The sequence below is a fragment of the Schistocerca nitens genome, chromosome 2 (genome assembly GCF_023898315.1).
Source record: "Schistocerca nitens isolate TAMUIC-IGC-003100 chromosome 2, iqSchNite1.1, whole genome shotgun sequence".
Taxonomy (NCBI): domain Eukaryota; kingdom Metazoa; phylum Arthropoda; class Insecta; order Orthoptera; family Acrididae; genus Schistocerca; species Schistocerca nitens.
In genome coordinates this window covers 579,800,006-579,823,017 of record NC_064615.1, presented here as the reverse complement: position 1 = coordinate 579,823,017, position 23,012 = coordinate 579,800,006, and the positions used below count along the sequence as shown (strand labels likewise).

The window sequence follows — 23,012 nt, the reverse complement described above, 5'->3', positions numbered from 1 at the left end:
CAACCTTAATATTTTTCCGTTTTAGGTACCTTTTCGCTTTTTTGAATTTGCGACAGGTCCATCGGGTCCATATTTCCCGTGCTGAAGTACAGACCAAGTGCAACAGGTGGAAAAGTGAGAGGCTTCTTGCTTATGAGCAGAGAACGAGAACTGATACTGCCTATTTCTTAGTCTCTTATATCGCATATGGAACATAAAGTACTCTTTGACAGACGTTGCAATAACTGGATACGCAGTAGGACCTGCAGTGGCTAAGCTTCAAGGGCGCCCATACCAGGGGGCAAGCGCCCCCGCCCTAGCTCTCAGGGAAAGGAGAAACATTGTTAAATCAAGATATTTTGATTTCAAGAAAATGATTTGAAATGGATTTAAAATTCGCCATTACGCAGGTTTTTAATAGAGTGAGAACAACTTTTTTGTGGATGGTTAAAAGTCGCCATTCGTCTTCCAAAATAGTAAAAATTTACCATACCTCAAGGTCTAGCGGGCCCCCACCCACCCGTCCAAAACACACACACACACACACACACACACACACACACACACACAAAATCGTATGGACGTTCTTGTCAAGCATATCAGTAATACGGCCATTAGGAGCTGTTTCATGGTATTCCTTACTACTGTGTGAAGTCGTAGGCTGATATTGCGAGCGTTAGGGAGCGGTGCACGATTCCCTGTAGATCATAGCAAAGAAAGCTTCTTATTGACTTTCTTCTGGCCTGTAACGGTATGGTACAGATTACTGTAACTCATAGGTTGTACAGTGCTGTGTTGTAGAGTTGTGTTGCTGCTTCCCAACTCTGATTCACTTCCCGGTGGAATCTCAGATCTATTATGTAGAAGAAAGGTAGAGAAATGTGTGTCTTCGCCCTCATAAGGCCACCTGAGAAGGTGCTTGAATAAACATCGGCGACATTGACACACCAGCCGAACTGGCATCAACATAGAACGACATTATTATTAGAGCAGTGAAAGGTAGGGATAGTGACTACGTGGCGCTGGCACGTGCTCTACACCTCACGAAAGGAACCGAGGGGAGCCGCAGAGTTTAGCGTTCTCTCGTGTTTATCTCCGCACTTCAAACGTCACTGTGAGTAGTTTTAGAGTTCAACTTCCGATATATGTACGTAAACTGTGGCTCACAAACTTATGACTGTGATTTCAGGTACCTTTATCATGTACACAAAACGGTTCTCAACCAGGTTCGTTTCAACAGAGTACCTTGCCATAATATCGGAGCCGGCCACGGTGGCCGATCGGTTCTAGGCGCTTTAGTCCGGAACCGCGCGACTGCTACGGTCGCAGGTTCGAGTCCTGCCTCGGGCATGGATGTGTGTGGTGTCCTTAGGTTAGTTGGGTTTAAGTAGTTCTAAGTTCTAGGCGACTGATGACCTCAGATGTTAAGTCCCATAGTGCTCAGAGCCATTTTGAACCATAATTCGGAGAACCACTTAAAAGAGGGTAAGGCGAAAAGTTTTCAACCTGACAGAGAGACGGCGTACATACAGATGTTTGTGTTTTTGTGATACGTTTTGTACAGTAATGTAAGTCAAGTGTCAGCTTCATCTGAACCACAGTTCGTTGTGGAATGCTGGGAACAATAATAATTGTATTACTCGCATAATAAAGTACTGCTGGAGGTAAAAGTCTTTTGTCATGATTTTTTATGGACTGATAATAATACAAGAATCGGACCTCGAACCTCGTAATTACTAGTATGACACTTAACAAACCTTAATATCGACCCACATACTACACAGATATCTTACTTACCTATTTATCCAGCGGTCACCAGCCCTGTAGGCCATGCGCTGCACCAGTTATTCTCCATTCCAATTGGATACATTAAGGACTTCATCATCTTTCTTTACATTGTCTTCCCATCTGTTCTTCTTCCTATCCAGGAGTCTTTTTGTTGTAATGTGGACCATAAAGCTTGGTTAGTAATTGGATCCCTGGCGTACGTATTACATGACCCGGCCATTGGAATCGTCTGCTCTTTTGATATTGTAAAACGTTGGACTGGTTAATGATCTCATAAATTTCATTACCCTTTCTTGCTCACCAAGCATCTCCGCTCTCACAGAGCCCTATATTCTTCTCATTGATTGTCTTTCAAATGTTAGAAGTTTTTGCCTCTCCTTTTTAGTTAGTGTCCAGCTTTCTGAACCATAGAAGACAGTGGGGCGTATAACGGCATTGTAGAACTTCATTTTCGCAGAATGTGATAAGCCTTAGATTTGAACGTATCTCTAAGGAAATACAGACACCTGGAGCGAGCAGAAATTCTTTCATTTACATCTACGGGTATTTGATTACAACAATTGAACCAACCCGCCAGGTACTTAAACTCATCAGCAGACTTGAACTTGTGCGCGTCAATGGTGAAGTGACGTTGTGCTTATTTACTTCTACCTACTTGCAAATGTTCCTTTTTCGTTTAATGATGAGTAGCCCCTTTTTACTTCCCACTGTGCCGATGCTTTTATACATCTCCCCAAGATCTTGTTTACTCTCTGTCAACTGACGCTATGTCGTCTCCGTAAGCAAATATGTGAAAGCTGCCTTCTTCCATTCGTAACCGATTACTCTTCAACTTCGCTCTCTTAAGACTTTGTCGAGAGTGACCTTAAATAGTACGCATGACAGTGCATATCTCTCTCTCTCTCTCTCTCTCTCTCTCTCTCTCTCTCTCTCTCTCTCTCAATCCAGTTCTTATGGGGAATGGTTGCGAGTATGCTACACATATATCAGTAAAAAAATTCACTACTGAATCGAACAATATCAGACGATCAGACGGTAATCTACGTCACACTTTATGCGGAAACGTTCATTTTTTTCCTTCCGGATTAAAAGTCATAGCCTCTACAACCCCAGTTACAAATGTCAAGACTCAAACTATTTGAATTTAGTGTTGAGTCTGAAGTGCATACTGAAAATGGTCTCATTATCTAAGCCATGCTCGGGCTGTACGAATGGTGAGATCATAAAGTATTAATTACCATTTCGTAAAAATGGTTATGTAATTAACTTTCTTATTTATTTGCAGATGCATGTCTGCAGTCCTGATACACTCTGGAATCCACGAGCGATAGTATCGCAGCACGCGGGTACAGGAGTACACACATCAAAAAGTTTTGCATCACTTCGGTTCCGAGAGTTTCGGAACCTATACAGAAAATTGCAATAAAGATCAACATAAACATCATTTTCCGCCCTTTTTATTGCTCATGAAAACAACAAATTGCATGTTGTACCACCATACAGCGAGACCTTCAGTGGCGGTGGTGGTCCAGATTGCGGTACAGTCCGGTACCTCTAATACCCAGTAGCACGTCCTCTTGCATTTGTGCATGTCTGTATTCGTCGTGGAATACTATCCACAAGTTCATTAAGGCACTGTTGGTCCAGATTGTCCCACTCCTCAACGGCGATTCGGCGTGGATCCCTCAGAGTGGTTGAAAGGTCACGTCGTCCATAAACAGCCCTTTTCAATCAATCCCAGGCATATTCGATAGGGTTCATGTCTGGAGAACATGCTCGCCATTCTAACCGAGCGATGTCGTTATACTGAAGGAAGTCATTCACAAGATGGGGACGCGAATTGTCGTCCATGAAGACGAATGCCTCGCAAATATGCTGCCGATGTGGTTGCACTGTCGGTCGGAGGATGGCGTTCACGTATCGTATAGCCGTTACGGCGCCTTCCATGACCACCAGCGGCGTACGTCGGCCCCACATAATGCCACCCCAAAAACATCAGGGAACCTCCACCTTGCTGCACTCGCTGGACAGTGTGTCTAAGGCGTTCAGCCTGATCGGGTTGCCTCCGAACACGTCTCTGACGATTCTCTGGTTGAAGGCATATGCGACACTCATCAGTGAAGAGAACGTGATGCCAATCCTGAACGGTCCATTTGGCATGTTGTTGGGCCCATCTGTATCGCGTTGCATGGTGTCATGGTTACAAAGAAGGACCTCGCCATGGACTTCTGGAGTGAAGTTGCGCATCGTGTAGCCTATTGCGCACAGTTTGAGTCGTAACACGTCCTGTGGCTGCACAAAAAGCATTATTCAACGTGGTGGTGGTGTTCTCAGGGTTCCTCTGAGCCATAATCCATAGGTGGCGGTCATCCACTGCAGTAGTAACCCTTTGGCGGCCTGGGCGAGGCATGTCATCGACAGTTCCTGTCTCTGTGTATCTCCTCCATGTCCGAACAACATCGCTTTGGTTCACTCCGAGATGCCTGGACACTTCCCTTGTTGATAGCCCTTCCTGGCACAAAGTAACAATGCGGACGCGATCGAACCGCGGTATTGACCGTCTGCGCATGGTTGAACTACAGACAACACGAGCCGTGTACTTCTTTCCTCGTGGAATGACTGACTGGAACTGATCGGCTGTCGGACCCCGTCCGTCTAATAGACGCTGCTCATGCATGGTTGTTTACATCTTTGGGCGGGTGTAGTGACATCTCCGAACAGTCAAAGAGTCTGTGTCTGTGATGCAATATCCACAGTCAACGCCTGTTTTCAGGAGTTCTGGGAACCGGCGTGATGCAAAACTTTTTTTTGTATGTGTATAATGGCGCTGCCCACTGATAAAAGTGGAGTTTTGTGCACTGATTATTTTTGGGCATTTCAAGGAGAACAACGCTGCGACAATCCATGTTTATGTAGGTGCACCATCACATGACACAGAGCTAGGTGACACGCTTCCAGTGTGGTAAGACATATCCGAACGACGAAGAACGAAGTGGCAGACCATCTCTCCGTGAAAAACTGGGAATCGCAAGTAGAAACCTCGGTGCTCGAAAACCTCCGTACCACAGTCGAGGGACTAGATTCAAAGCGACAGTGGAAAAGGTGTAAACAGTTCAACAGCTTTGACGTTGTACAACAGTGTGAACATGACGAACGTGGCGATCGCTGGGTTCTATGACTGCTCACTTCCGTTTAAGAAGCCCCCAAAACGAGGCAGCAGCGAAAATGTTGCAGCTGTGTCAGGCCAATCCAGGTGATTTTTATAGCAGCCTGATCACTATGGGCGAGTGCTGTGTGTATCAGAATGACCTCGAGACAAACAAAGCAAGTAATGGAAACGCAAGGGCTCAATAACGCCGAAAGAGACCAAGATCCAACTGTTATCGGTATGCTGAGTGTCTGTTGGGACTGCCGTGGTGTGGTGCCAACGGATTATGCCCATAAGGGTTAAACCGTCACTGCAGCATGCTACTGTCGTCTCCTGAAGATCATACGGGAGACTGTCAAGAAGCAGCATCGTGGGGAAATTGCCCAAGGGTGTGTGTTTGCCCTAATTCATTCTGCATAAGACGCAGTCACATATGCTGCTTCTTTGGCGTATTAAATTTTTCCTCAACACCCATATTATCCTGACATGGCAACCAGTGACTTCGTCCTCTACCGTCGGAGAAAGAAATCATTCAGTGACAGTCATTTCCAGAATGACTATCAGTTAATTTTCGAGCTGGAATGTTTCCTGGGCAGCTTGAGTGCAGACTTAAACAACTAGGACCCTCGCCATGTGATCCACTGCTGGTTAAAAATATGTCGCATTGTAAGGCGAATCTATACATACATACATACATACATACATACTACATGTAGGAGTTTCTTCCCATTCCAAATACGTATGGTGCGTGGGGAAAAAAGACTGCGCTAATGCCTCTGTACGTGCTTCAACTAGTGCGGGTCCTGTCTTCACGGTCCCACAGGGAGTTTTGCGTAGCCGGATAATGCGTATTTCTAGGTTCTTCACGTACTGTTGATACTTGAAAATTAGTAAGTGGGTTTCCGCGGAATAATTCTCAGCTGTTTTCGAGCGTTTGAAGAGTCAGATTTTTTTAAAATTTCCGTAGCAGTATCGAGGCTGAATCGAGGGGGTGGCCAGATAGACACCGCCAAGGGCAGAAGTTCAAAAGGGACGCAAAAACTGATCGATAAAATAAAGCAATAAAGAAAAAAGGTTTAAGAATTAACCGGGAGATGGTATGTGGGCTCTCCTACCGCTCGTGTTCCTATCTTCTGCCAAGCGAGTAAGTCTTTCCCTCAGCCCAAGACTTAAAACGCACTCTGTTGTGACAGTGTCAAAAAATGGTTCAAATGGCTCTGAGCACTATGGGACTTAACATCTGAGGTCATCAGTCCCCTAGAACTTGAACTAACCTAAGGATAGCACACACATCCATGCCCGAGGCAGGATTCGAACCTGTGACCGTAGGACAGTGTCATTTGGTCCAAGTACCACCATCAAGAACCGACAATTACCAAACAGACGTCTATCGCTATAAAACTGTTTATGTGACAAAAGCGTGCTTGTTCACACAGCTCCCGCCTAAACAGTTCACTTTGGTTCAACAATAGCATTCTTGTTGCAACTTCGCTATCTTGTTGTAGAATCTCAAAAGTCGGAGAGCGGGTGCTGTAGCAACATGCCGTTTGACCAATGGCTTGGTGTACCACCAGCCGACTAGGAACAAGAGCGTGACGCGATGGTGGAGGACGAAAGCAAAGAAGGTGGGGCAGATGTTGGCCATTCTACCAGGGGCGTGGATGCCCCTCAGTACGCTCCCGGACACGCTACGGAGACTCAAAAAATCCCGCGGCCATTCCTGCCGCCCTTCGTTGTACACGTTCAGTAGGCCCCGTTAGGCCTTCCTGGTATGGGTACCACATACTTAAATAATATTCTGAGATGGGACGCACTAGCGATTTATAAGCAAACTTCCTGGTAGTTTAAAACTGTATGCCAGACCGAGACTCGAACTCGGGACTTTTGCCTTTCTCGGGCAAGTGCTTTGTCGAGTGAGCTACCCATGCACGTTTCACGACGCGTCCTCAGCTCTCCTTTTGCCAATACCTCGTCTCCTACCTTCCAAACTTCACACAAGTTCTCCTGTGAAACTTACCGGGCTAGAACTCATGGAAGAAAGGATACTGTGGAGAGCACTTGCCCACAAAAGGAAAAAGTCTCGAGTTCGAGTCTCGGTCCACACAGTTTTAATCTGCCAGAAAGTTTCAGACCAATGCACACTCCGCTGCATAGTGAAAAGTGGAAATTTCATCTTGGATTTATAAGACGTCTCCATTGCAGCATTGCAGACTGACAACATGTAGAAGAGAACAACTAACACAGTCACCAGCTTTCATAGTCCTAACTTGATTTATTTAATGTGATAATTGAAACTTCGACCATCTCTGTGTATGGGTGTATGAAGATCTCTGTATAGGTCTTCTACCGGTAATCCAGCAAGACGATTAGAATTGGCCCTGCCTAATCTCGCCTCACTTCACCTCTCTTGTGCGACAAGCGAATAACCACACTGGTCTGTTCCAAAAGTTCGTTCCCCGCTGAATCACATTTGCGAACGCTTCATTTCGAGACGAGCGCGAGTGCTGCCGGGCCGTCTCCGTGCCCTTTGCACGTGGTGGCGCAGCGCCAGCCAGAAGCGACCGCAGACGCAGGGGGCAGTCAGGTGTCTGTGGAATGGCGGCGGTGGCAGCGAAGGCGAGGGCACGCGTGGGTCAGTGTCTCGCCAGGACGGGAATAGCGGCGCGTAGCCAACAGCCGCGCCAGTACTCGGCGGGGAGCAGGCGCGCGAGGAGCCGGTACAACCACAGGCCGATGTGCGCGCACCACCCAACCCTGGGTCTCTCGCTCGGGACATGACTGACAGGTACTGTCGTCCTCAAGCGATGTCTAGTTACCCCAGCCGAAACACTGACGGTGTCTTGTGGATTTCAAACGAATACGCAACCTGTGCACATTAATTGTATGGCCAGACCACCTTGTAGCGATGTCCTCAGCGTTAAAAGACGAAGTTCTGATTTAACGATAGTACCTGTTTTATTGTATCATGTGCGTGTGTGGGTGTTAGAGTGTATACGCCGAGTTAAAAGTCAGTGAAAAATCAGACACTGACACATCGTTTGTTACCGCTCATTTTGTAGCTTCGGTCTTAAACGTTATACAGTGTGGATAAGGAAATCACCGCCTATTGATAATGAACTAATAAAAACAGTGTGAGTCATATTAGACAATGATTTCAGATCGAAACTGATGCAAGTGCCTAATTAATGACAAATCGTGAATGGTGTACCACATGGTTGAAGAATGAGGCAGTTACTATTTTTTAATACACTCCTGGAAATTGAAATAAGAACACCGTGAATTCATTGTCCCAGGACGTGGAAACTTTATTGACACATTCCTGGGGTCAGATACATCACATGATCACACTGACAGAACCACAGGCACATAGCCACAGGCAACAGAGCATGCACAATGTCGGCACTAGTACGGTGTATATCCACCTTTCGCAGCAATGCAGGCTGCTATTCTCCCATGGAGACGATCGTAGAGATGCTGGATGTAGTCCTGTGGAACGGCTTGCCATGCCATTTCCACCTGGCGCCTCAGTTGGACCAGCGTTCGTGCTGGACGTGCAGACCGCGTGAGACGACGCTTCATCCAGTCCCAAACATGCTCAATGGGGGACAGATCCGGAGATCTTGCTGGCCAGGGTAGTTGACTTACACCTTCTAGAGCACGTTGGGTGGCACGGGATACATGCGGACGTGCATTGTCCTGTTGGAACAGCAAGTTCCCTTGGCGGTCTAGGAATGGTAGAACGATGGGTTCGATGACGGTTTGGATGTACCGTGCACTATTCAGTGTCCCCTCGACGATCACCAGTGGTGTACGGCCAGTGTAGGAGATCGCTCCCCACACCATGATGCCGGGTGTTGGCCCTGTGTGCCTCGGTCGTATGCAGTCCTGATTGTGGCGCTCACCTGCACGGCGCCAAACACGCATACGACCATCATTGGCACCAAGGCAGAAGCGACTCTCATCGCTGAAGACGACACGTCTCCATTCGTCCCTCCATTCACGCCTGTCGCGACACCACTGGAGGCGGGCTGCACGATGTTGGGGCGTGAGCGGAAGACGGCCTAACGGTGTGCGGGACCGTAGCCCAGCTTCATGGAGACGGTTGCGAATGGTCCTCGCCGATACCCCAGGAGCAACAGTGTCCCTAATTTGCTGGGAAGTGGCGGTGCGGTCCCCTACGGCACTGCGTAGGATCCTACGGTCTTGGCGTGCATCCGTGCGTCGCTGCGGTCCGGTCCCAGGTCGACGAGCACGTGCACCTTCCGCCGACCACTGGCGACAACATCGATGTACTGTGGAGACCTCACGCCCCACGTGTTGAGCAATTCGGCGGTACGTCCACCCGGCCTCCCGCATGCCCACTATACGCCCTCGCTCAAAGTCCGTCAACTGCACATACGGTTCACGTCCACGCTGTCGCGGCATGCTACCAGTGTTAAAGACTGCGATGGAGCTCCGTATGCCACGGCAAACTGGCTGACACTGACGGCGGCGGTGCACAAATGCTGCGCAGCTAGCGCCATTCGACGGCCAACACCGCGGTTCCTGGTGTGTCCGCTGTGCCGTGCGTGTGATCATTGCTTGTACAGCCCTCTCGCAGTGTCCGGAGCAAGTATGGTGGGTCTGACACACCGGTGTCAATGTGTTCTTTTTTCCATTTCCAGGAGTGTATATAAGTGCCCTTCCATCCTCTAGTAGCGAAGTGAAAATAATTTTCTTTGCTGAAATACCAAGATGACAAGATCCGTCAACAGAGGAAACGCCAAATGAAATTTAATTCAGTTTGTCAAAAGTTAAAGCTTTTCTGATTGGGATTTAAACCTGAGCTGTCTTTCTCACGCATTGCGCTACTATCCACGCAGCATATACTTTGACAAAGAAAGGGATTGTTTCTAAGTAAAATGAGTGATTGGTAATCTGCAAGTGGATCATCACTAAGCTTGAGAGAAAAAGTACTTAGTGCGGTTGTGTACTAGACAGGACGCAATTATGACAGTTACAGAAGAAGAGGAGGGAAAGGCAGTTTTGCAAAATATACAAGCTGTCCTGCTGATAAGAACTGGGTTGAAAACCAGCATTACTACAAATTGTCTTCACGTGTTCAGCAACTTCAGCTTTGACTCTGACTCTTTATATTGGTGATCCAAATGTCAGAAAATTGGTTTGCTTTGCATAGGATAAAGAACAGCCATTTATTCACCTTCAGAAATTTTGTATGGTGTTCCTGTTCTATTCATATATCTCCTACTCAGTATTTTAACTGGAAAAAAGTAGTTCGTGTTTTGTTGCTCCAAACAACAACAACAACAAGACCATGAGATGAACCATCATATTTTGACGCCGCAGTTCTAAGCATCACAAAAATGGAATTTGTTTCAATAACACCAGGACACTACAAAATGAACAGGGAACTGTCATTGGTGCCTTGTCATGTTTTTAAGTGATCTGCAGTCCCATCTGATGATGACCTTAATATTAGGTACCAGCAATTGCAGTAGACAGTAAAATTATTTACATCAAATTTAATTTTGTTGGCTGGTAGTTATTTTATAAATTCTGTGTCTTAGCTTGTTACTGCACTCAAAACAACCTGCCACATACAGGACAAAATATTTTTGTGTGCTTCCGTCTGTTATTATGTTGAATAATGCTTCTTTTTCTTCAAATTTTACACTTACACATTAGTTATTCATAGCTCAAAAATATGTGCGAAACTATTGCAGGTGACTGGGATGACGTCAGAGTTGGTACTGGCAACCTGGTATGACAGTAGAGGTGGAATGGGTAAGAGAAGTGGTATTACCTCATTTGCCCAAGTGTGCCCAATCTATTGGGCACTCCATTTCTGGGTCGTGCAGATAACTGGACTTCCCATGTGGCATCATGTCAAGGGTGTATCTTCTCACTGTACCATTGTGGACTACTTTCGGCAACAACATGTAGACAATTGGGTCAGCATAGAGTCCCCTGTATTATAAGATTTACAGTGTTGGCTGTGCAGGATGTCACTCACAAGTTAAATGCAGGACAAAAATAAGTCAGTGGTCTGCCATACTATCCAGAACAAACACCTCAGAATGATGTTCAGAAACCAATGTCTCATGTGTGTACTTCTGCTCACTGTATGTCATAAAGGTGGAGCTTAGCACTGGTGCCTGAACACTGATGTTCAATGGCGCTTCAGTTCAATTGCTAGTGCATAGTTTGAGGAAGAGGCAAAGACACAAGGATCTTGGAAGTCCTCGCAGATCATCTGACTTACTGAGTGCATTGGGAATGTTTTTGAATGAGATGTGTACACATCAGTCTCGGTCCTGATTAATCTCTCCGAGTTATGGGCAGTGGGTAACAGTAGTACATCTGGATGCCCCCCTAATACATTTGGTATCTTGTAAAATTTGGGTCATTATGTGTGTCTGCCATTATTGGGGCGAAGCTTGGTGCCTACAAGCTGCTGGTAGGTATTTCTAATTTGGCTGCTCTTTAGTGATTGTATAATGTATCGTAAAGTATACAGTAGCCAAAAGCTCACTATACAAAATATGAGTCACCCCCTTAAAAGAGCAAACTGGTTGCTTTGAAGTACTGCAGAGGGCATAGAACTGGTTCCTGGTGGTCATGTGTCCCTCTACTGCTGACAATATATTTTGGGTGTAAAATGTGTGTATGTGCCAATAGCTTCTATAGAATTAACGTGGCGGAATGCTTGACTTTAAAAATGATGGAAAGGCAGAAAGGATATGGTTTGTTTGGACAAGGTGTCTATCAATACATGCTAAACAGAGTTGCCTGACTTACTGGAGTGTGATTGAGGACTATGCCATGTCTGCCAGGAATGATGTACCACTGGCAGCCTTGTAATACTACATAAGCACAGTGGCTGTAACAAATATCCCAGCCAAGAGGGAACAGAGAAGAGTGCCACACTCTTACCAGTGACAGTTTCACACTTGACAGAAACTGTTGCTGTCAGTCATACTGAACTGTTTTCCTAGTCAGCATTGCAAATGAATCTGCATGCAGTGGACATCTGTAGTTGAATACCTCTCAAAATACCATTGCTTATGATAACACAGAGCTGCACATAAAGAAAATGGGAGAAACAACACAGAGACTGGGCAGTAGCTGACTGAAGGCATGTAGTGTGGTCCAGGACTGTTTGAGACAACAGGTAAAATACCTGTCTATGGTATCAATTCATCAGTGAATGACTTCAGCTGGATATGTAAGAAATGAAGAAACTTGTGGCCACTCTTCCTCACTGTACTGAGGCCAGAGGCGGTGGTAGATAGTATTACCATGATAGCTCCTGTGAGTGAAAAACTCTTTATACTGTGAACTTATTTAAGCAAACAGATACAGTACCACAATACATGACATGTACTCACATACAATGTTAATTATTTTTGCTTGCATGTTTGGTGACTTTTTGATCAGTGGCATGCATATGATTTTCACCTGCCCTTGGCGTCCTGTTGGCAAGCAGGAGGGATCATTTCATTTAGTTATCGGTGCACTCTTATGCTACTATTGGCGATATCCAGTGTGTACAATGGTTCACCTGCCCAAGTGACCTCTTACTATGCTTTGAACATTCAATTGTAGTATCACTGCACATTATGTTGTGTGGTAACTGTAGTGTGCTACACCTTGGAGCAAAGTCAGTTGGTGCTGATAATATGGTCTGAACAAGCAACATTACCCCAATTGTGATAAAATCAGAAGATGGCTTAAGTTTGAGAGCAGGACTCCATTTCTTGTGCTGCACATACAAACAGTACACTTTTCTCTTATTGCTGGCCTAACCCTCTGACAGCGGACAACACTGGGCACAACCATAAATATATCGTGATGTGAGGTGACTTCTCTACACGTATTTGGGAGATGTTTATGGATGGTATGGCTGCTCACCATTTTTAGTTATCCAGGATTGAACTGGTAATTGATTTGCTGCATAGAGGCAAACATATCCTATCTCAAAAGCCACAGTAGTCTATGAGAGCCCATGCTGTCGACCATGGAAGCTGACTGGTTTTCCCTGAATCAGATGTTTAAAGTACACCCTTCACATGCTGACATGTACAAAGCCCATTGCCAGTACAACTTGGGGGAGATGGAGAAACTCATATGTCAGGCACCCGTAATCTGCCCGTGATCAGATGTACTGTCATGCTGACAGTCCAAGATCTGTCATTTGTTACGGCTGCAGGAGTGCACTCCCTCTCCAAGACAGCAGATATCCCTTGCTCGTATCTTCAACTTTTGTAGTCCTGTCTTCCTCAGTTGCGTGTAATATAATGGTATATTGATAATTTTTACTTTTTCAACTGTCTGACTACAACTGCATGAAACACAATTTTCATGCCGTATGTATTTTGCCTTTATTCTCTGCAAGGCATCTTCAGTGGCAGGTTGCGTGGATGATTTTCTGCTTATTATGTTTCTGTTTCATTTCTAGTCCCGTTCCTCTTCTTATAATTGCCACTTGGGGCTTTTCTCCACATTTCACTAGGAACTGAACACTTGCTTTAATGCAGTGTTTTTGTTTGTGTTGCCTACTGTCGGCAACACAAACTGAAACATTGCATAAAACAAATGTTCAGTTCCCAGTGCTGTTAAATGTGGAAAAATCTCCAAGTGTTAGTTATAAGAGAAGGAACGGCACCAAAAATGGAACAGAAATGTAATATGTAAAAAATCGTCCACGTAACCTGCCACTGAAGATGCCTTGCAGAGAATAAAGGCAAAACGTGAATGGCATGAAAATTGTGTTTCATTCAGTTGTAGTCAGATGGTCGAAAAAGTAAAAATTATCAATATACCGTAAATCTCTTCCTCATAATTGTTTTCACTGATAGAAAAGACTATTTTACAAATGAGTTGCGAAACTTTCACACAGTAACCAAATTGCTAGCCAACCAAGATAAGATACTCATTGCAGTTAAAATGTTTAATCGTCATATAAAAGTTGAATAATAATTATCTCAGACTCCAACTTCCTCAGTACCTCATCTCTGAAAACAGCTTTATTGATGGAGTCAAAACTATGCTGAAAATACAGAAAAATAGGTTATATTTAAGTGCTATAACTCATGCCAAACAACTAAAGCCATGAAAAACTGTACAGCAGAAGGAAAGCTGAGAGGACGGGTCAAGAGTCATGCTTGCATAACTGAGTTGGTAGAGCACTGCCCACAAAAGACAAAGATCCAGAGTTCAAGCCTTTGTCCATTACACAGTTTTAATCTGCCAGAAAGCTTAAAGTAAAGCCTTATTCATAAATTTCAAATTAATGATATTTGAATTATGAGGGCACATAGAAGTGCAATAGCTCTGAAACATTTATAAAAGATAGTAGTCGCCTGCACAGATCAACATTTGTTAATTTTCTACACTGTTCTTCAAATTTTATCTATGTTATCTTCAAACACTGCCCATGAAAAATGCTGGAAGCAAATATCTAAGAACTCCAGCTACTTCTCTACATGGTTGATTGATGAATCATAAGAAACCATTCTTAGGTGACTTCGAATTTCAACTCTTAGCAGGGAGGCAGTAAATCAAATGTCCATAGACTTTTGTCTTCTCTTGGTGCTGTGTTTGTAGATAAACAGTATCAAAAGAGCCGTCATTTCTGTATACCATTGTCATAGCCTTTATTTTTCTTTTTTATTTGTTAGGCACTTCAGTGCAATGCACCACATGCTCAAGTGGTCTTTGAACTGCAGAGCTGAAGCTCCTTTCACTGTAACTTACCTGTCATGCAGTAGTTGAATTGCAACCTTTGTCATGTTGTTTGTAGAATCAGATCAAAAAATATTTCTCATAAAGGAAGTGGTTGTGATATTCACAGATGTTGAAACTTCCTGGCAGACTAAAACCGTGTGCCCGACTGAGACTCGAACTCGGGACCTTTGCTTTTCGCGGGCAAGTGCTCTACCAACTGAGCTACCGAAGCACGACTCACGCCCGGTCCCCACAGCTTTACCTCTGCCAGTATCTCGTCTCCTACCTTCCAAACTTTACAGAAGCTCTCCTGCGAACCATGCAGAACTAGCGCTCCTGAAAGAGTGTCGTGCTTCGGTAGCTCAGTTGGTAGAGCACTTGCCCGCGAAAGGCAAAGGTCCCGAGTTCGAGTCTCGGTCGGGCACACAGTTTTAGTCTGCCAGGAAGTTTCATATCAGCGCACACTCCGCTGCAGAGTGAAAATCTCATTCTGTTCACAGATGTTGTCACTATGAAAAAGAGAATTGATTCCAGCCAATAATTAGTTCTCAGCTTTCTGTTACTTTCACAAAACACTTCCAGATCAACCTGAGAACTTTTTCAGGTTCAGTTATATGTCACTGATACCTGTTTACTGAAATCTTTACAGGGCTAAATAGCATATTTACAAATGTTTGACGCCAATGTGGGGGAAAGGTACAGAAAGAGAAAGTGTGTATGACTCTAGAGGAAGCACAAAATAAATGTAATATCTGGAATCCAGTTTTGACTGTATAAATACTGAAGTGTCGATACCCTATTCATGAACCTTTTGTTGAGTTTGGGAGTGGCAGTTGTAGGATTTCTTCCTTGTACAGTGAACTACATCATGTAGTATGCCCTTAACATATACAATCAGCCACATAATTATTATGAGATTTGTTACCTCAGATTATGTTCATAGAAACACTTGGATTTGTTTAGGATGTCTATTAAGATTTGTAAAGGGTCACAGACTTATTTATATGAAAGGACAGCATTTTAATCCAGATACAGTGTCATACATGGAGGTAATTTTGGACTTACTAGTGGTTGATAGGAGCATCACTGTGCAGATCATGTATTAATGTCTGAGCTTATGGCATTAGTTGCAGTTTTCACAGCAAATGTCTTGGTTATCTGTGAGTAAACACCACCCAATAAAAGCTGCAGTAATACCCATAACAGCATTTACTTCAGGCTGCTACATCTCTCAGAAAAGAAATATGGAGGATTTCAGTTTCTTGGCTGGATATTCAAGAATAATTCAGCTTGTTGTGGAAGACTGCTTACAAAATATCTGTATGATGTTTATGAGAGTACTGTGTGGAGCCTGTATCATATTACATTTGTGTGGGATGTTGAATGTGTACAAAGAAGGTTGGCACTTGTGATTATAGGCTAGTTTGAAAAGGGTTGCAGAATGAGTACAGTAGGTTGCATATTGTACCTTCACTATGGACTGCAAAGATAAAATTGAAGTGGTCATTGGAAGGAAGTCCTAATGCACAAGCACACATTTTGAGTAACTGTGTGTCATATTTTGGTTAAGTTAAAAAGACAAGAACAGAAACACACTGAGATAACTCAATTTATATAGTTGACATCACTAGACAGTGTTACCACAGATCACAGGTGCAGTGATACTACCATTGGATGCTCAAAGCATAGTAAGAGGTCACTTGGATGGGTGCACCATTTTACACACTGGTCATCACCAATTGTTGCATAAGAGTGCACTGAAAACTAAATGAAATGATCCCTCCTGCTTGCCAACAGGATACCAAGGGCAGGTGAAAATCGTGTGCACCCTATTGATCAAAAAGGCAAGCAACAGAGTTATTCTCATATGGAGGCTATTTATGTGGGGGTGAAATGAAAGCTCTGGATTGTCTGCCATAGTCTCTCATTGGCAAACAATACAGGGACTTTTTTTAAAAACTAGTACCCTATGAACCATGGACCTTGCTGTTGGTGGGGAGGCTTGCGTGCCTCAACGATACAGATAGCTGTACCGTAGGTGCAACCACAATGGAGGGGTATTTGTTGAGAGGCCAGACAAATGTGTGGCTCCTGAAGAGGGGCAGCAGCCTTTTCAGTAGTTGCAGGGGCAACAGTCTGGATGATTGACTGATCTGGCGTTGTAACACTAACCAAAATGGCCTTGCTGTTCTGGTACTGCGAATGGCTGAAAGCAAGGGGAAACTACAGCCATAATTTTTCCTGAGGGCATGCAGCTTTACTGTATGATTAAATGATGATGGCATCCTCTTGGGTAAAATATTGCGGAGGTAAAATAGCCCCCCATTCGGATCTCCTGGCGGGGACTGCTCAAGAGGATGTCGTTATCAGGAGAAAGAAAACTGGCGTTCTACGGATCGGAGTGTGGAATGTCAGATCCCTTAATCGGGCAGGTAGGTTAGAAAATTTAAAAAGGGAATTGGATAGGTTAAAGTTAGATATAGTGGGAATTAGTGAAGTTCGGTGGCAGGAGGAACAAGACTTTTGGTCAGTTGAATACAGGGTTATAAATACAAAATCAAATAGGGGTAATGCAGGAGTAGGTTTAATAATGAATAAAAAAATAGGAGTATGGGTAAGCTACTACAATCAGCATAGTGAACACATTATTGTGGCCAAGATAGACACGAAGCCCGTGCCCACTACAGTAGTACAAGTTCATATGCCAACTAGCTCTGCAGATGACGAAGAAATTGATGAAATGTATGATGAGATAAAAGAAATTATTCAGGTAGTGAAGGGAGATGAAAATTTAATAGTCATGGGTGACTGGAATTTTCGATAGTAGGGAAAGGGAGAGAAGGAAACATAGTAGGTGAATATGGATTGGGGATAAGAAATGAAAGAGGAAGCCGCCTGGTAGAATTTTGCGCAGAGCATAACTTAATCATAGCTAACACTTGGTCCAAGAATCATGAAAGAAGGTTGTATACATGGAAGAAGCCTGGAGATACTGACAGGTTTAAGATAGATTATATAATGGTAAGACAGAGATTTAGGAACCAGGTTTTAAATTGTAAGACATTTCCAGGGGCAGATGTGGACTCTGACCACAATCTACTGGTTATGAACTGTAGATTAAAACTGAAGAAACTGCAAAACGGTGGGAATTTAAGGAGATGGGACCTGGATAAACTGAAAGAACCAGAGGTTGTACAGAGTTTCAAGGACAACATAAGGGAACAATTGACAGGATCAAGAAGGTAAAAAGACGAGCGGTAGTAGAATCCTTGGGTGACAGAAGAAATATTGAATTTAATTGATGAAAGGAGAAAATATAAAAATGCAGTAAATGAAGCAGGCAAAAAGGAATACAAACGTCTCAGAAATGACATTGACAGGAAGTGCAAAATGGCTAAGCAGGGATGGCTAGAGGACAAATGTAAGGATGTAGAGGCTTATCTCGCTAGGGGTAAGATACATACTGACATACTGCCTACAGGAAAATTAATGAGACCTTTGGAGAAAGGAGAACCACTTGTATGAATATCAAGAGCTCAGATGGAAACCCAGTTCTAAGCAAAGAAGGGAAAGCAGAAAGGTGGAAGGTGTATATAGAGGGTCTATACAAGGGCGACGTACTTGAGGACAATATTATGGAAATGGAAGAGGTTGTAGATGAAGATGAAATGGGAGATACGATACTGCGTGAAGAGTTTGATAGAGCACTGAAAGACCTGAGTCGAAACAAGGCCCCCGGGAGTAGGTAACTTTCCATTAGAACTACTGAGCGCCTTGGGAGAGCCATTCCTGACAAAACTCTACCATCTGGTGAGCAAGATGTATGAGACTGGCAAAATACCCTCAGACTTCAAAAAGACTATAATAATTCCAGTCCCAAAGAAAGCAGGTATTGACAGATGTGAAAATAACTGAACTATCAGTTTAATAAGTCACAGCTGCAAAATAGTAATGCGAATTTTTTACAGACGAATGGAAAAACTGATAGAAGCCGACGTCGGGGAAGATCTGTTTGGATTTTGTAGAAATGTTGGAACACATGAGGCAATACTGACGCTACGACTTATCTTAGAAGAAAGATTAAGGAAAGGCAAACCTACGTTTCTAGCATTTGTAGACTTAGAGAAATCTTTTGACAATGTTGATTGGAATACTCTCTTTCAAATTCTGAAGGTGGCAGGGGTAAAATACAGGGAGTGAAAGGCTATTTATAAGTTGTACAGAAAGCAGATGGCAGTTACAAGAGTCGAGGGTTATGAAAGGGAAGCAGTGGTTCGGAAGGGAGTGAGACAGGGTTGTAGCCTATCCCCGATGCTATTCAATCTGTATATTGAGCAAGCAATGAAGGAAACAAAACGAAAAGTTCAGAGTTGGTATTAAAATCCATGGAGAAGAAATAAAAACTTTGAGGTTCGCCGATGACATTGTAATTCTGTCAGAGACAGCAAAGGACTTGGAAGAGCAGTTGAACAGAATGGACTGTGTCCTGAATGGAGGGTATAAGATGAACAATGTAGTCGAATTAAGTTGGGTGATGCTGAGGGAATTAGATTAGGAAATGAGACACTTAAAGTAGTAAAGGAGTTTTGCTATTTGGGTAGCAAAATAACTGATGAAGGTCGAAGTAGAGAGGATATAAAATGTAGACTAGCAATGGCAAGAAAAGCGTTTCTGAAGAAGAAAAATTTGTTAACATTGAGTATAGATTTAAATGTCAGGAAGTCGTTTCTGAAAGTATTTATATGGAGTGTAGCCATGTATGGAAGTGAAACGTGGATGATAAATAGTTTAGACAAAAAGAGAATAGAAGCTTTTGAAATGTGGTGCTACAGAAGAACGCTGAAGATTAGATGGGTAGATCACATAACCAATGAGGAGGTATTGAATAGAATTGAGGAGAAGAGGAGCATGTGGTACAACTTGGCTAGAAGAAGGGACCGGTTGGTAGGACATGTTATGAGACATCGAGGGATCGCCAATTTAGTATTGAAGGGCAGTGTGGAGGGTTAAAATCATAGAGGGAGACCAAGAGATGAATACACTAAGCAGATTCAGAAGGATGTAGGCTGCAGTAGGTACTGGGAGATGAAGCTTGCACAGGATAGAGTAGCATGGAGAGCTGCATCAAACCAGTCTCAGGACTGAAGACCACAACAACAACTACATTGTGAACAAAATTTGTGTGTAATAATTCTGCTTGGTAAATAATTAACACTGTTGGAAGTTCATGCCATGTATTGTAGTACTGTATCTGTTTGCTTAAATAAGTTCACAGCATAAAGAGTTTTTTCACTCACAGGAGCCATCATGCTAATACTGTCTACCACCACCTCTGGCCTTGATACTGGACTCAGTATAGTGAGAAAGTGTGTCCACAAGTTTCTTCATGTCTTCCATATCCAGCTGAAGTCACTAACTGATGATTTGATCCCATAGAGGCATAAGTTGTAGGGATGTTAATAGTTATATTTTACCTGTTGTCCCAAATAGTTCTGGACCTCTAAAAGATTAAGTTCATTTGAGATATGCAGGGTGCTACACTATTCGTCACACAGCATGTATGCATGCAGCGCAGTAAATGCAGTTGTTATTTTGGAAGATATGAGTGTCCACAACATACTCATCACGAACATGTAGGATAAAGTGTAGCACTTGGTCACCGAAAATGTTGAAACACACATCTTACTTCATGTTCAAGGTAAACTGAATGAGTGAGCCAGTCATGGTATGTGACATCTGCAAATTATCACATGACCACTTCTGGCCTGCATTATATGCTCCACACATGGAGTTATAGGCCTCATTGGGCCTTTGGTTCAATTGACACCTTGCACCATTTGATGAGAATCAAAATCATGACCTGTTGGACCACATTACATGCCTTCAGTCAGCTACTGCCCAGTCTCTGTGTTGTTTCTCCCATTTTGATAATGTGCAGCTCTGTGTTGTCATCATAAGCAGTGGTTTTTTTGTGAGATACCTGACTACAGATGCCCACTGCATGCAGTTGCCTTTGCAGTGCTGGGTTGGAAAATGATGAAACAGACCTGCATTGACTGGCAGCAGCAGTTCCTGTCAAGTGTGAAACTGATTGTCACTGGTAGTGTGTGGCACTCTTCTCTGTGCTCTGTTGGTTGTATATGTGTTCCAGCCACTGTGCTTATTTAGTGTTACAAGCTTGCCAGTGGTACATTATTCTGGTAGACAGGGCAGATAGTCCGCATTCACATTCCAGTAAGTCAGGCAACTCTGTTTAGCATGTGTTCATAGACACATCCAAACACATCACCTCCTTTCTGCCTTCCTGTCATGTGTAAAGTAGACCCATTCTCTGTCAATTCTGTGGAATCAAATGGCACATACACACACTTCACAGCTATGACCTACATCAGTTGTGGAGGGTCACATGTCTAGCAGTACAAATAGAACTTACTGTTATCAATGTGTGTTGCATTTGAAAAAGAAAACAACAAAACTTGTGATCAAACTACACCTTATTAACTGTGAAGTACATGTCATTGTGTACTTCCCACTACACTCCATATTAAGGTTAATTCTGGTTCTATTCACTTATGGAGCTTCGGCAGCATGATTGCTTAAATGCCTGTGTGTATGCTTTAATTAATCTAATCTTGACTTTGTGGTCCCAAAGAGACTGTTACATTAGGGGTGTGTGTAAATATCAACATTCGTCGGCACTGGTTCTTAAAATTTTGTCGTACGCAAGTTTTCACCGAGTAGTTGTCATTTGTTGTCAAGTTTCTGCCTGTTCAGGTTTTCAGCGCCTTTGTGATGCTCTCCTGGTCTGTGATAATCTGTGCTGCCCTTCTTTCTGTATGTTCAATATTTCCTGTTAGTCCTATTTGGTATGATCCAACACACTTGAGAAATATTCTAGGATGGGTCAAAAAAGTATTTTGTATGCAATCTCCTTTGTACACTCAATGCATTTTCCTAGTACCTTACCGGTGACACAAAGTATTTGCAACTTGTCTTGCCAAATAAACACGCTTTTATCAGAATCCATAGCAATATACTGTAATTGATTAACGATTAAAAGTGCTACTGTATAACTATACCCAATCTCTGTGCCCTTTTGAAATAGTAGTTTGTGGGACATCAAAGTTAATTTTGGCTTTGGATACTTTGCTGCATTATCAATTTACTATGAAATATTTAAAAATGTTAACTGCAGACCTGGGTTACTGAGAGGTTTGTGGCCCAGGTCATGACCTGATGTGTTCTTAAATTTGCCTGCGCTGTTTGACACGAATTTCGTGATAGTCTCTTCATAGATCTATGGTCAGTCCCTCTCTCCATTAGTATATATTCAGGTAACACTCTGGTTTTACTTACCTCAATGTTGGTACTATGTTAAACTGTAACAAGAAAGAGTTGTATGGCACATCAACTTGCCAATGAACGTAAATCTGTTTGTACATAATTTTGTGGAAGTTTATAGGATGAATCATGATTATTGTAAAGTGTCATCCCTCCTTAATATTTCTATAAACTTGAATACAGTTTAACTGAGAGTGATGTGGTGGAAATATTGAGTTGATTGAAATATTGATCTGATCATTGTCGTTTCAGATTTACAGAAATCAATGCCAATTAATACCAGATTGTTTCCACCTTTGTGAGATATTTGTGTGCTGGACCTCATTAATACAATGAGCAAAAGAGCTCACACCGGTAACCAGTCAAGACAGCACACTTCTTATACATATGGTGCAATTTCAAATACAATGGTGTTTTGTGAAGAAAAATCACACAGCTCGAAAAAATGACTTTTTGTTTACATTGGATAATTGAACTGTAACCTTAATTCCCTGTGAATAATCATAATGGGAAGTGACAAGTTCATACACCTTAATCCTAGTCCAAAATAAACAGCATTTTCCACATAATAAAACTATCTTGTGCTGATCACAAGATTAGTAGCAAGGGCAATTTCCTGGCATACAAGCCTTTGTATTGCATGTTATAGACTGGAATAAATTCTGTCACACTGTTTCAAAGAGAGTGCACATTTCACTGATGACTTCGTCATGTCACTCGGTGTATGAGTCTGAATAAACCCTCTCCACACACAAATTTGGTAAATGTAGAGGTCAGGTAAGGATCAGCCTTCTTTGTTCATAGATGATCTCTTCAGTAGTTTGAGACAAATTATCATTATACAGAAGTATCACAGCAGGGCAGTATTACAAAAAAGAGACTTTTAGCCACAGTATGAATTATTAGATCTATGGTTAACTGATGAGAGATCAACCAGTGTACAGAGAGCAGAATTTTAGGTGGGTCTTGGTGGCACCAAAAACCATGACAGGCACTCACTCACCGACTTGTTGAGCACGTATGTGACTTG

General features: G+C 43.2%; 1 protein-coding gene across 6 annotated transcripts in view; it reads left to right on the top strand.

Annotated features, from left to right (window-relative positions):
* LOC126236636 (glycerol kinase-like) overlaps positions 1 to 23,012 on the top strand; it is a 280,730-nt gene that overhangs the window by 188,885 nt on the left and 68,833 nt on the right. The window contains exon 1 of one of the 6 annotated variants that reach the window (XM_049946087.1): positions 7,566 to 7,700. The exons of the other annotated variants lie outside the window; for them this stretch is intronic. The gene's annotated coding sequence lies outside the window, so the exon portion shown is untranslated. Of the gene's footprint in view, positions 1 to 7,565; positions 7,701 to 23,012 lie in introns of those variants that run through there. 6 annotated transcript variants of the gene reach the window in all.